Raw genomic sequence first — 19910 nt, 5'->3', positions numbered from 1 at the left:
TAAATTGGTAGAGAGGACAACATGAAATAGACATAGTAATTGAGAAATGGAGAAATAAAAAAAATAAAAAAGCTAAAACAGTAAACAAGGGACCAATATAACATATAATATTATGCAGAGGATACATCTGTGACTTTTAGTTGTGCCATGGAGCGAGGAACAAAGAGATAGACGCCTTATAGGTGCACCATCCCCTTATGGCAAGAATTTGCTCATTAAGAGTCTTTTGGCTTCAACTTTGAAGGCTGTCGTCGAGGACAGTATACGTACATCCGGAGGAAGAGAGTTCCATATGTAAATGTGTGTATACTTGTAAAGCGCACTATCACCTAGAAGGTATCTTGGCGCTGTATACCGCTGTGGAACCCTTCCTGGCTTTCCCTGTGAGATGCCCCTTACTGGGCACCTCCAAGGTGAGGCCAGGCATCCTAGCGCTTTCGGGGCCGTTGTGGAGATTAAGCAAGCTATTGCCCAGAGTTGCAGAGTGGGGCCCATGATTAGAGTAGGCACCTAGGTGAGAATTATCGAGTCCGTGGACATTGAGCCCAAGACCCTGCCGCATCGGGCATTGAACCCTGGACCCGGGCAAGACCTCTGCCTCAGGGTCTGCCGCTCTAATAGGTGAGCCACACTTCTCCACATTTGAGGGGCAGCACCAGAGAAGGCTCGGAGACACGTCCTCTTTTTTACTGAGGATGATAGGTTTCAGGCGGAGAGTGGCGGCACTTCTGGATACCCTCCCCCCACATGATAATTCAAGTTTTTGCACTAGGTACGTGGGAGTATTGTAGTGGAGGGCTTTGTGCGCCAGGATTGCAATCTTTATCTGAACTTGTGCTTCACAGGGTAGCCAGTTAAGAGACTGCGGATATGTGCTCATTTCGTTTGGAGCCTGTAATCAGTCTTGCTGCAGAGTTCAGTGAGGCCCTAAGTGGAGCCAGGGCAAATTTAGGAAGACCACAGAGAGTTGCACTGCCATAGTCTAACCTTGATAAGACAAGAGCTTGTACAACCTGCTTGAAATCCTTTTGTGGCAAGAAGGGTTTGATCAATCTGAGAGTACTCATCAAGTGGTTTGCTGCCTTACAAATGTTGCTGATATCAGTCTTCATATTGGTGGAGAAGCATGGCTCAATGGTTAGAGCAGCGCACCCTGATGCAGAGGTCTGGCCTGGGACTAGGGTTCAATTCCCACCTCTGCAGCTCTTGGACTCAATCTCCCCGGACCTGATAATTCTCGCCTCGGTGCCTAGTCTAATCATGGGTCCCACTCTGTGACTCTGGGCAACAGCTTGCTTAATCTCCACAATGGCCCCAGCAGCGCTTGGATGCCCGGCTTCACCTTGGGGGTGCCCAGGAGTGGACATCTCACAGGAAATCCAGGAAGGGTTCCACAGCGGTATGAATACAGCGCTACGAGACCTCTGGGTAGAAGGTGCTATATAAATTCAAACACTTTTACATTTACATATTCAGGTGACTGTCCACTGTGACTCAGTGATTTAACTGAGTCTATGATGATGAGTTTAAAGCCGTGAGGTGTGGCATCCAGAGGTCGATCTTGGGGGTATGGTTCGGTGGGGAGATGAGCAAGAATTCCATTTTGGAGGCATTGAGCAGGAGATGGTTCTCCGTTAACCAATTTTGAGTCAACATGAGGATAGAATTTAGCGCGATGATGTTATCCGGGGATGACATTTTTAAATAGAGTTGAGTGTTGTCAGCATACATGTGGAAGAGAATGTTCATTGAGTTAAGTAGATTAGCGAGAGGTTCCAAGAAAAGGTTGAAGAGGGTAGGTGAAAGGGCAGATCCTTGGGGAACCCCCATAAGGACTGGGGAGGGCTGAGAGCGAGAGTGGTTTGACTTGAATCTTTGAGATCTTTGTAGAAGGAAGGATGTGAACCAGAGGAACACCTGATTCAAGAAACCCATTCTGTTTTGTGAGATGAATATAGGAGGATGTCATGATTGATTGTAGCGAATGCAGAGGAAAGGTCAAGGAGGATCAGGGGGGAGGGTTCGTTTTTATCCAGCATTTTCAGAATGTCTTCAAAAATGTGTACAAGGGCCGATTCAGTGCTCTGACCTCTCCGGAAACCTGATTGATGATGGTCTAAAAGTTGGTAATTCTCAATGTGAGCACAGAGCTGGGATTGGACACATTTTTCAAGACGTTTCGCAAGGGTGGAGATGTTGGAGAGAGGTCGGACGTTATTGAGATCCGATTTGTCAGCGTTGTTTTTTTTAGAATAGGTGAGACCTGGGATGCTTTTAGGCAGTCGGGATCAAGCCTTGAGATAAGGAGGCGTTAAAAATCCTGGTCCAGGTGGGGATGACAGCGCTCTTGATTTCCTTGAAGAAGACTGGAGGCAGCGGGTCCCCGAAGTGTACAGGTTCCAAGATATATTGATATACAGAAATGAAATATAAGTGAGCTGCCACGACAAGAGCGAACTGCTATAACTCACTCACCTACATTTAAAAAACATAAGAGACAATGCTCAGTTAATAATGCATCAACAATGATGTCATTGTTATTATTGATGTCAAGTGATATCATATGCTAAATCATAAGTGATCTCCATTTGGTCATAAATTAGATCTATTATTTGGTAATCGTGTGTGACGCACTGATCTAGATCAAGGAACAGCCAAAAACCTTTTGAGAAGTTAGTTAAAGCTTCAACTTGTCATGCAAATGGTCAAGATTTACTCATATTTATATCATTCTGTTTTTTACTTTCCCTCATTTGTACCAAGAAATATGATAAAATGATTACCATCATGCAAATATCTAGCCAATGTGAATCAATTTGTATCAACATATTAAAAATAAAGTATATACAATTTTGGATTTATGATGCTACCAATCTCATGAAGGACATGATTACGACTTTCCTCGCGCGGCGCCCGGGTCCGCCCTACCACCGCACCGCCAAAGCCGAGGTTAGACTACCTGCCAGATTTGTATTTGCCTCATGTTTGACAAGCTAGTTTTTGATGTTCCTACGATGGTGCCTCAGAAACTGGGCACCGCAATGGGAATGCCAGAAAGAGTTTCTGCACTTCAAAGTCTGGAAAAAGTCCATGCCGTGCAGGAATTGTTGTGCAATGGCAGGAACTGTTGTGTCTTGTGATGGTCTGCAACATATGAACACTTTAAATAGCTCTAACCCAGCTGTCTGAAGACAGTTGGGTTAGAGCAAGTGCAGACCTCCAGAGCGCTGTGGAGCACTGAGTGAGGTTGCTCACACCAATTCTAGGTCTGCTCTCATGCTGGTGAGAGCAGCCCTAGGATTGGCCAAAGGAGTTGCTGCATTTGGTTCATGTGTCGAAAGAGGTCCGAAGTGGGGACATCGCTGAAATCAGGTATGTTTATTTTAATATATATTATTTTAAGCGTGTGTGTGTGCTTGCCTCCCCCGTAGATGCCTGACACCACTGCTTGAGTAGTGAATACTTCAGTAGAATCCCAAGTCCAACTTTCACTTAAAATGCGCTCTTCCTACCCTAAAGTCCTCTAGTCAAGATGGTCATTTTAAAATGTATACTTCATTCATTTCTCTTGTTAACTTGTTAGCATAGTGAAAATCCCCATGTCTCTCGGACTAGGGTATACATTTGTACTGTGCTTTTGTTCCTTGTTGGCAGAGGTTTGACTAATTCAGTCTTTGAGTCTCACTCACCAACAGAACCTCAGGTGGAGATTTTTGTAGGAGTACTGCTGCTGTACTTCTTCTAAAGAAGGAATCATCTTCCCCAACTTCTTATTGATGTGAGAATGGTCAACAAGTACCAGCATAATTGCTTTATGTACACACATGAACATATTGGTCCTTTTAGGGCAATATCCCTTCATTAACACATCATTGGATATGCCATGAGAATTGCATTTCGGTTCATTTCATAGACCTTGCTATCGGTCAGAATAGTTGCGTTCACCCCGTTTGATTTTAACGTATGCTCTCCTATCTCAACCGCTATTCCTTTAACAACTGGGGGCATATTTACAAGAGGATGCACCACCGCAGCATCACTTTTTTTGATGCAGCAGTGACGCAGATCGCAGAACCATATCTACGAGGCCTTGCAAAGAAAAGTTACATGGCTATACATTACTTCATAGATATTGAGTAAAGCATAGCAGCTCAAGTTGCTGCCTTGACTTACTCTGCATCAACGAGACATTGAATGGGTGTTGCCGTGGTTGTTCCTATGTAACACCCATGGATTCTGATGCATTCCCAGATTTGCAAAGACTTGTGAATCTCTGAATATGTCAAAAGCCTACGCCTCCCCAGGAGTGGCGTAAGGGTTGTTTTTGTGAGGGATGGTGTCCGCTGCCCCACAAAAACAACCTGATTTCTTCACAGGTACTCTCGCTGATAAATTTAATAAAAACATTACAAATAACTCACCAATACTACGGGATGTTGATCACAGGTGACTTCAACATTAACTTGATAAGAGTAAGGAGTAACAGATGCAAAATCCAAGCAACATGGAATGACCTGGAATCGTTGGACTATTGACGCTTAATGGAAACACAAAGGGCAATCAACCCGCAAAAATCACTTACATGTGTGGAAATCAAAAATCCATAATAGACCACACATTGATTAGTAAAGAGTTCATACAGTTGGTTAATCATTTCGGTATTATAATTCAACCCGAAAGTGACCATTTCCCGCTAGAAACCATATTGAATTTAAAATCATAACAAAAAGCAGGTATCGCATCGTTAGCCTCAATTCCGGAAGTTAACAATATTAGGAAACTCAAATGGAGAGGTGTCATTACAAATGAGATAATGGAAACAGTGTATACGCAAGTAGAAAATATACAGACATCTGAACCTCACTCGCTTGCAAAAAATTGGGAAAATCTAAATACACTCCTGCTACAAAAATTTCCGGCAAAGCCAACTGTGATACAAGCATATGACGCCCATAAACTGCCATGGTTCACCACAAAGCTAAGAGCCAAAAAAAAGGAAATTGCCAAAAAATTAAGACAAATGGCCGCTTTAAACAGACAGGGAGTGGTTATAGACAATAGCGAGTTACAGAAAATGCAAAAAGAATACAAAAAAGATTGTGGAATGGCAAAAAGGTTATACATTGGGAAAATATGGGTAGACCTGTTAAGGACAAGTAAACTCCCAAATAGCAGCAAATTCTGGGGCCTAATCAATAATTTATCAAAAGGAACTGGAGGGCAGCTAAATATAGGAATAAGTGAAACCGCATGGCTGAATCACATAGACATCCTATACAACAATCATATGTGGCAATCCCCGTGCATAGAACCAAGGAAGGAAACAAACAAGGGAATGAATGTGGGAAATGAAGTAATAACGCACGGAACACACAAAAGGGAAAAAGAAACACCAAGTGGGGCACCTACGGAGCCTTCCCCATTGACAACAGTGGAACAAACGAGTCTGTTGATAAAAAAATTGAAACCCGAGGGCGCAGCAGGCCCCAATGGGCTACCAAACGCCATATTTAAACAAGACCCCGACTTCTGATGGAAGAAGAACATGGCGGCAGCTAGTTAGCGTGCTCCAGTGCTCCGGCACGACCTCCCCGCACATATCCTTACTAATCAGCCCATGACCGATAGATATACAGAAAGAAGAGTGAGAAGATAGAGAAAAAAGGACCACAGATAACATTTCTGGGGAACTGTATTTTTTACCGTTATTGCCTTCCGAGAGTATTACTATCCCAGCACCGGACGAGGGATGCAATATTCCTCTCCACTGCGAGCTGGAACCGGAGTCCTCTCTCTACTCCCATGGTCCCTGGGTCCGAGTCTGAGTGTGAGCGCAGCCGAGGACACCAACAGAGGACGCTGACCGGAGCTCCTGCACCGAGGATGTAGCGGTGGTTTACGAGTCATCTGTACAGGAGCCGGCAAGTGGGTTTTGGGGGAAACTGTGGCTCAGGCAGTCTGCAGGGGTAGGGGTAATGATTTTTTTCTCGAAGCCAACAAGCAGGAACAACTAGAGTTTGGCTCTTGGGGTCTCTCCCCTCCATTTGTTAAACACTCTCCGGAATCTCCTAGATCTAGCCCGAGGATTTGTGTCGCCGCGCTGGAGTTAAGGAGAGGGAAAAAGTTAAGAAATGTAATTTCTCTTCCGGGTTTAGTGAATACAGGGAATGCAGGGAATACCACAAGTTTAACCATTTCCTCAAACTCCATCGAGGGTCCCAAAGACCAGTGGCATCAACTACAACACCCCGTCCCTAGTGCTACGGTGGAGGGGTCCCTGTTACAGGAATTTGGGGATGGGACTTCCACAGAGTGGTCTCAAGTAGTGGATAAACCTGCCCTCTTACCTAGCATTGCCTGTGTTGAGGAAGATCTGCCTGTTTCCCCTACGATAAATACTCCAGACATTTCCACATTTAATAACACCTCACCTATTACCCCCAGAGGGGGGGATAAAAAAGGTCGGGGCGGGGGCGAAAAAAGAAAAACGGAGTACCGGAGGGAGTTACAGAGGTTGGAAAAGGGAAGGGGGCCAACACACTTCATAAGAAAAAATCCTCTTTTTTGAACACAGAACTTAAGTAAAAAAATACTGTTGTAAAATGTAAAGTTAAGGCGAAGGTTACAGTCTCCAAAGCAGTGATTCCTATTAGCTCAAAAATTACTCCTTCACTTCGCTCCTACTTCAAAGTTGTTCCCCAGATCTTACATCTCCCTGAAGAGATTGAAAATACAAGTATGGCATCGATTCCTGAGGCGGGCTCCGCTTCTTACTGCCAAGTGCCAACCTTCAGTACTAGCAGAAACTTCGCCCTTGGACGTAGATGATGAGGCTGATAAGAACTGCAGTCAAACTGTTGGAAATGTGCCAGTCATGGCTGTAGGAGAAATCTTACAGGGACGGAACGATCAACAAATAGGACAACAGCCTGTACTACCCTTCTTGTCTGCACAGTCCGAGCAATCTCTGCCACAATCTCCATCAGTGACAAAGCAGAATTCACTTTCAATCTTGACTATAGGGTCGACCACGCAGACTGGCGAGACAGATTTTTTTGGGCTAGGAGATGCATCTGGGGGTGTAGATATGGAAACCTCTTCAGTTTTTGCTCCACCTAATCCTAATTTATTATTGGCGCCCTCCTCTCCTTCTCCTTCTCCGTTGACGGCAGCCTCTGTTTTAGAGATGTTCTCAGCTCTTACCCTGGAGATAAGAAAGGGATTTGCGGAATTATCCGCTAATCTAGCAGAGTTCAGAAACTACTGTGAAACATTAGATAACAAAATTGATGGACTAACAATAAGGACTGGAGTTTTAGAGGAAACGGTTGGTGTCCACTCAATCTATTTAGACCAAGCGAAAGTGGATATTCAAAAACTTACAAAGGAAGATCTGGCTCTCAGCGAGAGGATGGATACACTTGAAAATAATGCGAAGCGGGGGAACATTCGTATTTTTAATGTTCCTGAAGGATCTGAGGGGTCAGACATTAAACAATATATCGTCTCCTTACTGAAGGAATCACTGAACTTGGATCATACCATAGCAGAATTGTCGGCTGACATTCAAAGGATTCACAGGGATCCCTTTAAATTGAAACCTCAGAGGCCTAAGCCTCGTAAAATTCTGGTAAATTTTCACACCTATACCCTAAAAGAGCGTATCTTAAATTTGGCCTTGAAACAAAAATCCTTGGCTGGGAAGGGGTTCACCTTTCTGATTAGATCGGACCTTTCTAGGGTAACTCTTGAAAAGCAATGGGAATTTGGGATGCATTTAGAAAACTGGGTGCAACTGCTCAGCTCATGTTTCCGGCAGCTCTTAGGGTAATGCATAATAACAAGATGTTTAACATCCGGTCGGTACAAGCAGCTGATGAGCTATTAATGGATCTGGGTAAGGGTACTTCTAAGGAATAATATATCCCTTTTAAACATCAAAAGAGACTACCCATTTAATTCCCTACTTTTTTGATCTGAGAAAATTAGATGTTGATATTTGAGTTTCCCCTCCCAATCAAATGCACTAGATAATATGATCATAGTCTTAGCTATTCTCTTTCTTCTTCGTTGTAATATTCTTTACTTTTTTTCTGACTCACTTTAAATTAGGTGGCTGATTTTTCCTGTTGAAGGTCAACCGATGGGGCGCTATCTACTGGACATTGTTCCGGTTAGATAATGCAAGGGTTCTTCACGGGGGGAGGGACACTCACCATGTGTGGGTGAGTGCAGAGGGGTGGCAAAAATATAAAAAAGTCCTCAATAACCTAATCAGCATTCTTGGGAATGGTAATCCGCATATGATTTACAATTGTTGTAAGGAAGATATGATGGTGAACTTAAATATTCTTGTATGGTATAGTATTTTTACTCACTTTGGAATATTGGAATTGAGATGAGTAGTATTGGTCTTTTTTCCTGGAACGTCAATGGCCTGCGCACCAACCCTCGAGCCAATAGAATCTTACAATATTTGAGAGATTTGGATGTGCAGGTCATTGTGTTGCAGGAAACCCACCTAACACATAGCGAATTCATTACATTGACTAACAAGAACAGATGGATTGACTTTGTCGTTACCACCACTCAGACATCTCACACTAGAGGGGTTGCGATTATTTTTAAGAAAAAAGCTAAAGCCAAGCTGACCTGGCAGGCTGTAGATTCTGCTGGTAGATGGGCCATGGCCTCAATTCTCATGGCTAGGTTCTCAGCCACCATCGTCGGTTATTATGGTCCGAACCAAGACGATCCATCTAGTTTGGAAACTGTCTTCTCGCAGTTACTAAATGTTTCAGGACCTATAATATTGGCCGGCGATTTTAATATCGTGTTGGACCCTGTTCTGGACAAGTCTCCTAATAATAGATCTTTGGTCTTGTCTAAGACTAGATCCTTTTTACTGGATGCTATGAGGCAATATGGTTTTATTGATATCTGGCGACAAAGGTCGGCCCAACAACAAGGGGTTTCTTTTCGAAATCTCAAATATCATCATAAGTCAAGGATAGACTTTATTCTAATAACTCACAGACTGGCTGATTCTGTTAACACAATAGACTACCTTCCCTCTCATCTTTCCGACCATTCGCGATTAAACTGGAATTAGGTCTCCGTACTAAGAAACCTTCGAATACATGGTCTTTTGATCGTTCACTCCTCACCAATGATGAAGATATTTCATATCTCAAGTTGGAGACACAGAACTATCAAATAATGGTTCAGCTTCACACAATTATCTGGGACTCTTATAAGGCTACCTTAAGAGGGCTTATAACTGCTAAAGTTGCCTATCGTAGGAAAAGTTACAATGATAAAATTTCCCCTATTGAAGCAGAAATGGCCCGTGTCCAACACTATATTGATATTAACAGCGCAGCCTCGGGGTCTATGTTAGACCCTCTTCTAAATCAATTGCTGATTTTAAGAGGAAACCTTGCATCAACGTTAAACTTGAGAGTTCAACAAAGATGGGAAGCCAGTAAGCTGGCCCATTTCGAATATAGTGAAGGTGCTGGTAAACTACTGGCTTGGAAGACCAAAGTAGACCAGGTCCGGAACAACATAGCATTCATAAAAGTAGCAGATAACATCTTCACCTCAGATGATGAAATTAGGACAGCTTTTAGGGAATTCTTCCAAGAGATATATCAGGAAGATAAGGTTATCACAGCTGAGGCCATTAAGAGCTGGTTGAATAACATCACTTTACCCTCTTTTTCTCCGGAGCAATCACAACATTTGGACAAGCCCATCACAGAAGAAGAGGTGAGATCAGCCATTAGGAAGGGTAAGAAAGGAAAGGCTTCCGGACCGGATGGGCTGCCATCCGAATTATATAAAATCCTGGAATTAGAAATTGTTCCCTTCCTCACGATTTTGTTCAATCAAATCCTTGTAGAAGGAGTATCCCCTCCGACATCATGGGATAATGCCTCGATCACCCTCATTTTAAAATCTGGTAAACCTAAAGAGGCCTGTGGCTCTTATAGGCCAATTTCCATTTTGAATGTGGATTATAAAATCTTTACCACAGTTTTATCCACTAGACTGGCCTCTATCGCCCCTTCGGTCCTTCATTCGGATCAAAGGGGGTTTTTGAAAGGGAGACAACTTTACGAATTAACATATGATCTGATTGGAGCCATAGATATGGCAACAACAAATAACCTACCATTGGCCACCCTTACGCTAGACGCAACCAAGGCTTTCGACAGGGTTAATTGGGGATACCTGTCGGAGGCCTTGACTAAGTTTGGTGTGGGGGAAAGGTTCCGTAAGGTGATAGGCCTCCTGTATAGTAATCCATCTGCCTGTCTCCTCGTTAATGGTGACCTGTCGAGCCCTTTTTCCATCTCTAGGGGCACCCGTCAGGGGTGCCCGCTCTCTCCCTTGCTTTTTGATTTCTACATTGAGCCCTTTGCGCAACATCTAAGGGAAGAGGTCGCCATTAAACCTTTTTACTATCAAGGTTGGATGAGAAAGGTAGCATTATACGCAGATGACGTGCTTATATTAACATCAGAGGTCACCACTGCTTTTCCGGCAATCTTGAAACTGGCTAACGCATTTGGACAAATTTCGGGCTATGAGATTAATGCCGCGAAGACGGAAATGCTTATATGGAACGATGAGAATGCTGTAACCGAGTTGCAAGTATGCAATTCACTGGGATATCTAGGCTTGACGATAGTTACGGATATTAATAAACTTGTCCAAGTAAATCTATCTTCAGTTCTTAAAGATTGCCGCAAGCTTCCCCAATCATGGTCACATTTGCCCCTCTCATTACTTGGTAGAGTTAATCTTATAAAAATGTCTATTCTTCCTAAAATTTCTTTTTTATTTAACACCATTCCTTTATATTTTGATCAAACTATCTTAACTAAATTCCAATCCAACATCTCATCCTTTATTTGGAATAACCATCTTCCACGTATTGCTTGGAAAAAACTAAGACGGCGACGCGACAAGGGTGGTTTAGTGGCACCAGATCTAAAAATGTATGCATGGGCCTTTCAATTATCCCATTCTCGAATGTTGCTGAAGGTTCCTTTAGGCTCTGGGGTAGGCCTTATGTACGCAGCTATGCTGCATGGGAAAAAAATTAATCGTTCTGGGTTTTTTTAAGTTTGGAAATCCTAAATTCTTTAAAAAAATTAAGCTGAAGATTTTACAAGGTCTGGCTAAAACTTGGGCTGAAGTCACGAAATCTATAAAACTAAATTACTTTTGTGAAAAAACACCGTTGTGGGGGCTGCCTGAAAATCCTACCTGGCTTGATGATACTCTAGCTATCCCTCTCAGACAGGCAGGTCTTGAAGTCTGGGGAGACCTCTTCTTCGAGGAGGATTTACTTTCATGGGAACACTTGCAAGCTAAGGTTGGCCCCAATCTTTCAAGATTTAAATACCTACAGATTCATAGTTGGACTGTGGCCTATAAAACCTCAACCACTAATAGGAATAAACTTAAACTTGGAGGGCACAGTCAATTTGTTTCTGATTTAGTAGTCTGTGAGCCAGTAAAAAAAGAAGTATCCAAATGGTATAACTTTATTCTGGAGGAGTCGGATGGAGACTTTACTCTACCGGAGTCAACATGGGGCTCAGTTGTGATGGATCAAAACCTACAAAATCTTTGGATAACTTCTTTTGAACTTTTGTGGATGATTGTTAAACCATCCTGGCTTCGCAGAAACCATATCTTTACCCTCCATAGGGCATATTACTCCCCTCTTAGGTTATCTAAGTTCGTAGGAGGAGAGGGAGAGCTAGTGTCTTGTGCTAGATGTGGGTTGACTGCTGCATCAGACACACATATGTTTTTTGAATGCCCACTATTAACCACATACTGGGAGGACATCAGAAACTACCTTACAGAATCACTGGGTAGCCCGGTTATCATAGATCTGCCTTTAGTGATATTTGGGGTATCAGAAGGTTTACAAAATCCAGCTAAGTTTCTAGTATTTTATGCTATTCTGCTTGCAAGAAGGGAGATATGCAGAAAATGAAAAGACTCTTCACCCCTACATTTAGGGATTGGCAATCTTCAGTCTTGCAGACCTCCCGCACGGATTTGGCTAGATCTGGAAATCACAGTAATAGGGCGTTTTAGTATCAACTCTCTTGGCTTCATTGATGCTTCATTGACTCATCCGGGGTTTTTTTTTTCCCCGGGTCCTATTATTGATCTCCAATGGTACTTAAATATTTTGTACCTATGGAACAGCCGTTAACCGGTTCATGCCCGGCCCCATTTGGCTGTTAATTCACCCCCTGTTTTACCTCAGTTAGGTAAATCATTGACACTGTACCTACTTGGAATGCAGTTGACAGCTGAGGGATAAATGGCCCCCACAAGACTTGTGTCCCCTTCCAGTTTGCATAATGAACTGAGACAGCTGTCTTTGTAAATTCCTTCTGGTGCCTTGTCTAGATGGTGATTATGAGGACAAAAAAAAAAAAGACCCCGACTTCTGACCAAACTACCTTACCCCACTTTTTAACCAACTCTTCACTAATAAGTAACATCTTTCACCCCATTTTCAAAACTGGGAGCAGATTGGAACCAGGGAACTATAGGCTGATAGCCCTCATCGACGTAGAGGCAAAACTTTTTTCATCATGTATATTACACCATCTACAGGAATGGATAAATAAAAACAATATAGTCCCGAAGTTCCAAACGGGTTTTAGAGAAGGCATGGGATGTACTACAAACCTCACCGTTCTGTCGTTATTAATAGAAAGAGCAGAAAAAAAGAAGGCTGGACTGCTGGCTTGCTATATTGATCTAAAATCTGCGTTCGACAGAGTGCCAAGAGACCGGTTATGGAAAAAGCTAGAATCCTGGTGCCTCCCGCAGAAATTAATAGACATATTAATCACCTTATACAGTGAAACATGGGCCAAAATAAAACTTGGTGATGGGAGATGGATATCAAAACAAACAAACATAAGAAATGGCCTTAAACAGACCTGTGTGCTCTCGCCAAGCCTATTTAATGTGTATCTAGCAGTTATAAATAGTTATCTGCTACAGGCTAACGGGCACCCACCAAAACTGGCAAACGAAGCAATTCAGTTTCTGCAATACGCAGATGACATTGTGGTTCTAAGCCACACATCTATAGGGTTACAAAGGGTCATAAACAAATTAACAGAGTACCTCGACATAGTAGGTTTAGAACTTAACAACAAAAAAACAAAGGTTGTGAGACTGGCGGGCCCGAGTAAAGGCTCCTTTAGATGGTATGCAAAGAATATCCAAATTGAGGAAACATCCACATATAAATATTTGGGTATCAAACTATGCAGAAACATGTCAATGATAGAACAAAAAAGAGATATCTCAGCAAAAGCACAATCGTTGACCTTTGCCTATAAATTACTCCAAAAGAAACTTCAATGCCCCTCCTAGGGCCATCTTCTAAAGGTCATGGCAGCTCAACTGTTACCTACTTTGTCTTATGGGCTGGAAATATGGCATGGGAAAGAAATCGACATCCTAAATAAATTACATATTAGAGTATATAAATCTGTATTTAATCTTTTTAATGGATCGTCTCCAGCACAAATACGCCTGGAATTCGGATTACAAAATCAAGTCTTCCAGAGGAAAGCAATCTTTGCAAAATGGTGCTGGAAACTCAGAGCATCAGAAACAGGAACACTAAACAACCTTTGTTGGCTGGACATTAAGAAACAATTCGAAGAAAAAACAAAAAACATTTGGGTCACTTATTTGGGAATTGCCCTGGAGTCACTAAAAATCAAGGAGGTTTGGAACAGCCATTTGGAACGAACATCTTTTAACAAAGTTTGCAAGCTAAATGCAAAGTCACTATCCTTGATAGAAGACAAAAGGATCTTAGCAAAACGCCGCCATGCTTGGTCTGTAATCAATTCATATAAAAGATTAAAACCACAACTTTATTTTGATGCACACTTTCGGCTATTGTTGAAAATAAAATTCATGGCATATAGACTGGGAGACCATTGCTCCAAAGATCTAATACCAACTTGGAAAAGTAATCAGCAAGAAAAGACATGCCGCCTGTGTGGGTATCATACAGAAAGTTTGCACCATTTATTGTGCACGTGCGAGACAGTAAAAAACGAAAGAAGACATTTGTTAAAATCAATCTTAAACGTTTTAAGAATCCGCACCTGCAGGCAGGCGGTCACTAACTGGTTGGGTGCATCATCGAACATCCTTAAATGCCGCGGAGTAAAATTCATGACTCTGGTAGAGACTTTACTCTTGAAAAGCGAAACAGACTAAAACTTGGGCGTTCTTCTTTTTTTACCTGTAAATTTTAAGGAATATATTTTTACCATGTTTTTTACTGATGTTTATTTTACTACATTGTATACTTTTAAGGTTGTGATAAACCAAATAAAGTAAATTTGAAAAAAAAGGTACTCTCGCATCATGGTGCATTGGCACTAGGCAGCCAATTGTGAGCCACTGCAAAGGAAAGGACAGGATTGCATTGTATTGCTGTAAATATAATGCACACTGCACTTTTCCTTGTTGGTGCAGCGAAGCTAGCATGTGGTGCCGCATTGTGTCAATTCCTTGTAAATAAGCCCCTGGGCATCCAAAGTAAGCAGAGAAAGGCTGTATCCATGTCATGGGTTCAAAATAACAAACCACTGACTACATACGTTAATTCCACTTAGAATCACTGTAAGTAAACGTGTTTTGTAGACATTTGGCATGGATCTGTCCCTCTTGCAGCTACTTTGAACCCCCCTCCCCCAATTTTATCCCCTTTCAGCCCAAATATATTTAAAAGAAATTGTGTATGCCATCTAACCTTTTGTGAGCTGGGCCTTCATTGATTTGCGTTTTCTGAGACCACCACACTTCAAGTGTTCATGCTGTCTTGCATTTGCTAATGTTTGTACACGCTTTATAATAATGTGAAACACATAAATCAAAGTATTCACAAAGTGATTTCCTGCAGCAGCCATGCACACGTGTCCTCAGCTCCTGGCCCCATCCATCTCCCGGCGTTGTCTCGGATTTCTGCTGCTTTTGCGCATATGACAATCAAGATTCATTCAACGGAGCCCTTCCCCTGCCAGCTTCATTATTCAGAAACTACTCTGTCTGGATAATAGAATTCGCATTTATCCAAACGGCTGCCATCCTTGCACATGCTATAGCATCATTTACATACAGTTTTGAAGCCCGCACAATAAACAGAATTAGAGTAATTGGTGAAAACCAAGGGAGAACAGATGTGCGCAGAACTTAAGCAGAAGTGCTCGGAAAGCAAGGCTATTTGCAGAGAAAAGTATGTTTACTTTGCAACGATGGAGGAGGAAAAAAAAGAGAAATTTGAATGTGTAATGCTGCTCAGCTGAAGGCTGATTTATTTCTTCCGTTCACTAACTAGCTTGACATCATCACACAGTGGCCCATGCCTAGCTCGTTCTCGCTTCTGGGCAGGGAGACAATGTTGTTAGAAAATGTGCATCAAAGGGATATGAATTGTTTGGTGGCAGATCGAAAGCAAGTACTTCCCCGCTGTCGTACAGTTAAGCAGGAGTTCAACTATCCAAACCAATTCATTAAGCGCAGGAAGGCAAATATTCCGAGGGATTTTGAAATAACGCATGGACAGGGCACAAGCCCTTTAACAAGAAGAAGTGGGGGGACGGACCGAGTAAGACATTATGCAAATGACATCATGACGTCACGACGTAGCGCTATAAAAGAAGTAAAATAGTGCTATTTAAATATTTGTTTAAATACTGGGACAGACCAACCCATCTGACAGTCTTACAGGGTTTGAATTTATATACAGGGACAGAACAAAGGCAAAAGCATGCCTCTCTTAAGTACTTGTGAAGAGAAGGCAAGCTGTGGCCTTTACATATGAATGTAAGGTTTCAGGCGGCCCCCAGTCAGCATGGGGCCGGATGGCCCCTTAACTTTGGCCAAGTTGGAGGTGAAAAAGGCTCCCTCGCTACCTGCACTTTGCTGCTGGGAATGGAAAGCAGGCAACATGCAGGTGCTGCTGAAAGTGTCCCGGTGTCTGAGAATGACACCAGGACAAGTTCAGCATATTTCTGTGGGGCCCAACTTTTTGGCAAGGGGGACGGCGTACACCCTGTAAAAAGAGTGGGGGGATGCTGTGTACCTGCGTGTACCCCCGACTCGAGACCAGCGCATGCCTGTTTTTTTCCCCTGCTCACTATTGTCTTTTGCACAGGAAATACTTGCCGGAAACAGGGTTGGAGTAGTAAATGGTGCATCAGGTGCAATGACACCGAGGCTGACGGGTGCGAAGGCCCCATTTTGTACTAATTATTGTATGTCTTTTCAGCCAACAATTATTAATTTACTATAATGGAGGACCAATTTCCTTGCTTGCATCAGTGCTCATTGTACTCTGGTCCAATTTCCTTGCTTGCGTCAGTGCTCAGAAAAAGGGCTAATCAGTGGAATGCGGGTGTAATAAAGCAGATTTGGGTGTTATTCTTCATTCCTGACAAAAATATAAATCATGCTATAATCTTACCATGGCTACAAATGCTGGGGGCTCTACCATATGTTAATGTGGTAAAATTAGTGCATGGTAAAACTGGTCCCAACAGAACGAGGGTCTCAGTGTTGGGCGAGTATAGGAAATAATCTACCACTCAATATCTGAGAGCCACCACATTATCGCAATTAAAGACCAACTAAACAATATTTCCAATGGGCAGTTTATTTCCAATAAATAACATGCGTCTTAGGAAGCAGAGAGCCTCACTACAACCCTGTTCCAAACGCCACCCGCCAGAACGTTCATCTCCCAACATTCCAAGACAAAAAAACCATGCACACAAAATAACTGGAGGAAGGGAAGGAGGAACAAGGGTAGACCAGGGAAGAAGAAAAAGGTTAATCAACAAAATATAGTATAACACATCTCCCCCTTTAATAAAACATTTTTGTCTTAACAAACAGCACACCTTAGGGCATATGAACGAAATTCTTATTTTGTATTTCCTAAATAGCGAATCCTAGGAAATCGCTATTTAGGAAATGCAAAATGGAATATACAAAAATAGAGAGTAGGACTAGCTATTAGGAAATCACAAATAGAAGAGTCACACATAATCCAGAGACGAGCAGAGCCTACTAGAAACAAAACATGGGGTGCCAGTAGAAGAAAATGTATGATAGAGGCACAGCCATCAACACATACCCAGGATCAAAGACCGCAAGAAGTTGCAGATGCGTCTGACTGGCTGTGGACATCTCTGCATCCTGAAGGGAATTTAACCCCATGAACCCAAGCACAAGAAGAAGTGAACAAAGCCTCCATTGTAGCACACACATTCTATCTCAGCAAAGATATAAAGTTTCTTCTCCCTGAACCAGTTGTCAACATGTTTCGTGAGTACAAGGTCTTTGTCAGGAAGCTTCAGAAGGCATACGCTAAGAGTGAGTGGACTGCTGCAGACCAGATAAAAGAAAATACACCTATCTGCAGATTGGATCATATCATCAAAGAGAGATACCCGACCTTTATTGATGCTCTGCTAGACCTGGATGATGCACTGTCTAGGGCTTACCTCCTCTCCACATTTCCTTGCACTGGGAAATGCCATGTTCAGACCATCCAGCTGTGCCGCGCCTTACAGTTAAGTTCATGAACTACATCATTGCATCACGCTCCGCGCTGAAGGTGTTCCTGTCCATCAAAGGCATCTACCACCAGGCTGAGGTGCTGGGAAAGCTGGTTATTTGGATTACACCATATGCTTTTGCGCATAATCATCCAATCAATGTGGACTGTATAGTCATGGCAACCTTCACAGAATTCTATTCAATGATGCTGGAATTTGTAAACTTTCGTCTGTATCAAACGATGAATCTTCATTACCCTACAAAGCTGGAAGGGCAATCTGAACACAACCCCAAATCAGTAGAAGAGAATTACGTCATGGATACAGAGACTTACTTGGAGAAACTGTACACACTCAGTGCCAGCCTATCCTGACTCATGGTGTCAAGTACTGAAGATAACGTGGAAGTAGATGGGGTTTCTATAGATATGGAGAAACCTGAGGAAAAAAGGAAATCGAAAAGGAGCAGCAAGATTTGGAACAGCAGCAGAAACTCTTTGACGGCCTTAAGTTCTTCTTGAAGTGATAAATTACCCATGAGCTTCATGCCTTTGTTATACGGAGTTTTGTTGGTGATGTTTCCTTGGACCAGCCAATGTGCGTCTGAACACATCATGGTCTTTCATCGCAAGATCAGAAATGAGAGCCTGCACCTTTACACACAAGACATTAAAGCATGACTCATCTCTTACGCCACATTCCTTAGACCAGAGGTCTTCAAACTTTTAATTGCCGAGACCCCCCTGTCAACATTTTAAGGCGTAAGGACCCCCTCCTGACAAAAATTTCAAAACCTGTAGGCAGGGCTACTAGAATTATGAGGCAGGTGAGGACAAAATTACGCGACAGGCTTGACTAAATAGTGTGGGAAGAAAATGTAAGTGATGTTATGTGATACAGCGTATTTTGGGAAAGCATTGCTTCATTATTTTGTCATTTTTTACACACAGTAACAAATGAGGAAAGGTTTCACCCCATCAGTGTCCGTTTAGAACCAAAATACAGCAATTAACATCAGAAAGATTTCTAGTCAACCTTTGAGAAGGGCCTTCCACTCCACAGGAAGACCTGCTGCCAGATTAGAAGCTCACTTGGCCCTGGCCAGGAGAAGCAGGGGTCCCTAAAAACCTGGAAGTTTTGTGCAGAGCTAAGCAGTTTACCCATGCAGCTTTCCTCTCAACCCCTCCCTTCCATTCCTCTCTCCTCTCCTAACCCCGGATCCTTCTCTCACTTTTACAACATCTGAACTCTCCCCATTCAACCTCTCACTTCACCTTAAATCACCTCTTGCCATTTTGTCTTTTCACTGCCCTCATCTCGAACAGTCTCTCACCTTTATCTCATGGCCTCTCTGGTCCCATCACCTCCCGTGCCCCTCAGCACTTCTCATTCACCTCGTCTATCCTTTCAAATTTTTGTCTATTTGTATCTTACACCTCTCCAGTCCCCCCATTCAACTTTCACATCTCCCCTTTGTTCTAACAGAAGCCCTCACCTTTGGCTCACACTCACTTCTTGCGTGTCCATGTTTCTCTTTGGCAATTCACATTTCTCTTATGAATGTTGTGATTTGTAGATCACTCAAGAATGCGCGTCACATTTCTCCTCATCCCTATTCTCTTCACTCGAATTCTCTCACTCCCTTGCTGTCCTCTCTCATCCTCTCATCTCTCCTCAACCAAGCATACAGGTCGGACTCTGCTTATTGTTCCCTAATTCAAGAAGGCATGAGTTGTCTGTCTCGCTGTTTTGGTGCAGGCCGCGCAGTTATGGAACTTGCACCCTCTTTTGCTTCGCTCCACCAATAATCTATTATCCTTTAGGAAGATATAAAAACCTTTCTCTATGCTCTGTAGGTTACCCCATTTGGCTGGTTCTCCTTCTCTTTCTGTGTGTTTCTCATTTGCCTACAGGCAGCAGATGATTATTAGCCCCAGGACAGTAGCGCACCACAAATGTAAATAATAATAATAGCAGAAGCAGGGGAGTCACTAGACCAGAAATGCGGAGGGGACTATCATTCCCAACCAGGGCTGGCCCTAACACTGGTCGCACAAGGTGCAACAGTCTTTTTTGATGCTCCACCCCCGTTTCCTTCTTCTCCATGAATTCCTTCGCTGCCACTCACCACCAATGCACCTTTCTGACAAACATTTTATTTTTTTGTAGCACTATTCATAGTTTACTCACACTCAGTTCTGTGATCTGCATGGTGAACGTTCTTTGTAGCAGGCCCATTAACCCTTTGCACACTGTGTGGGTGACAAGAGT

At 42.8% G+C, this 19910-nt stretch overlaps 1 pseudogene; it reads left to right on the top strand.

Moving 5' to 3' along the window:
- The first annotated feature begins 17161 nt into the window (after nucleotides 1-17161).
- LOC147729700 (pescadillo homolog pseudogene) lies at nucleotides 17162-18246 on the top strand (annotated as a pseudogene).
- The last annotated feature ends 1664 nt before the right edge of the window (nucleotides 18247-19910 follow it).

The sequence above is a fragment of the Lissotriton vulgaris genome, chromosome 2_1 (genome assembly GCF_964263255.1).
Source record: "Lissotriton vulgaris chromosome 2_1, aLisVul1.2, whole genome shotgun sequence".
NCBI classification, from domain to species: domain Eukaryota; kingdom Metazoa; phylum Chordata; class Amphibia; order Caudata; family Salamandridae; genus Lissotriton; species Lissotriton vulgaris.
The sequence above is the reverse complement of the archived record's forward strand: the minus strand, read 5'-3'. Positions and strand labels throughout refer to the sequence as shown.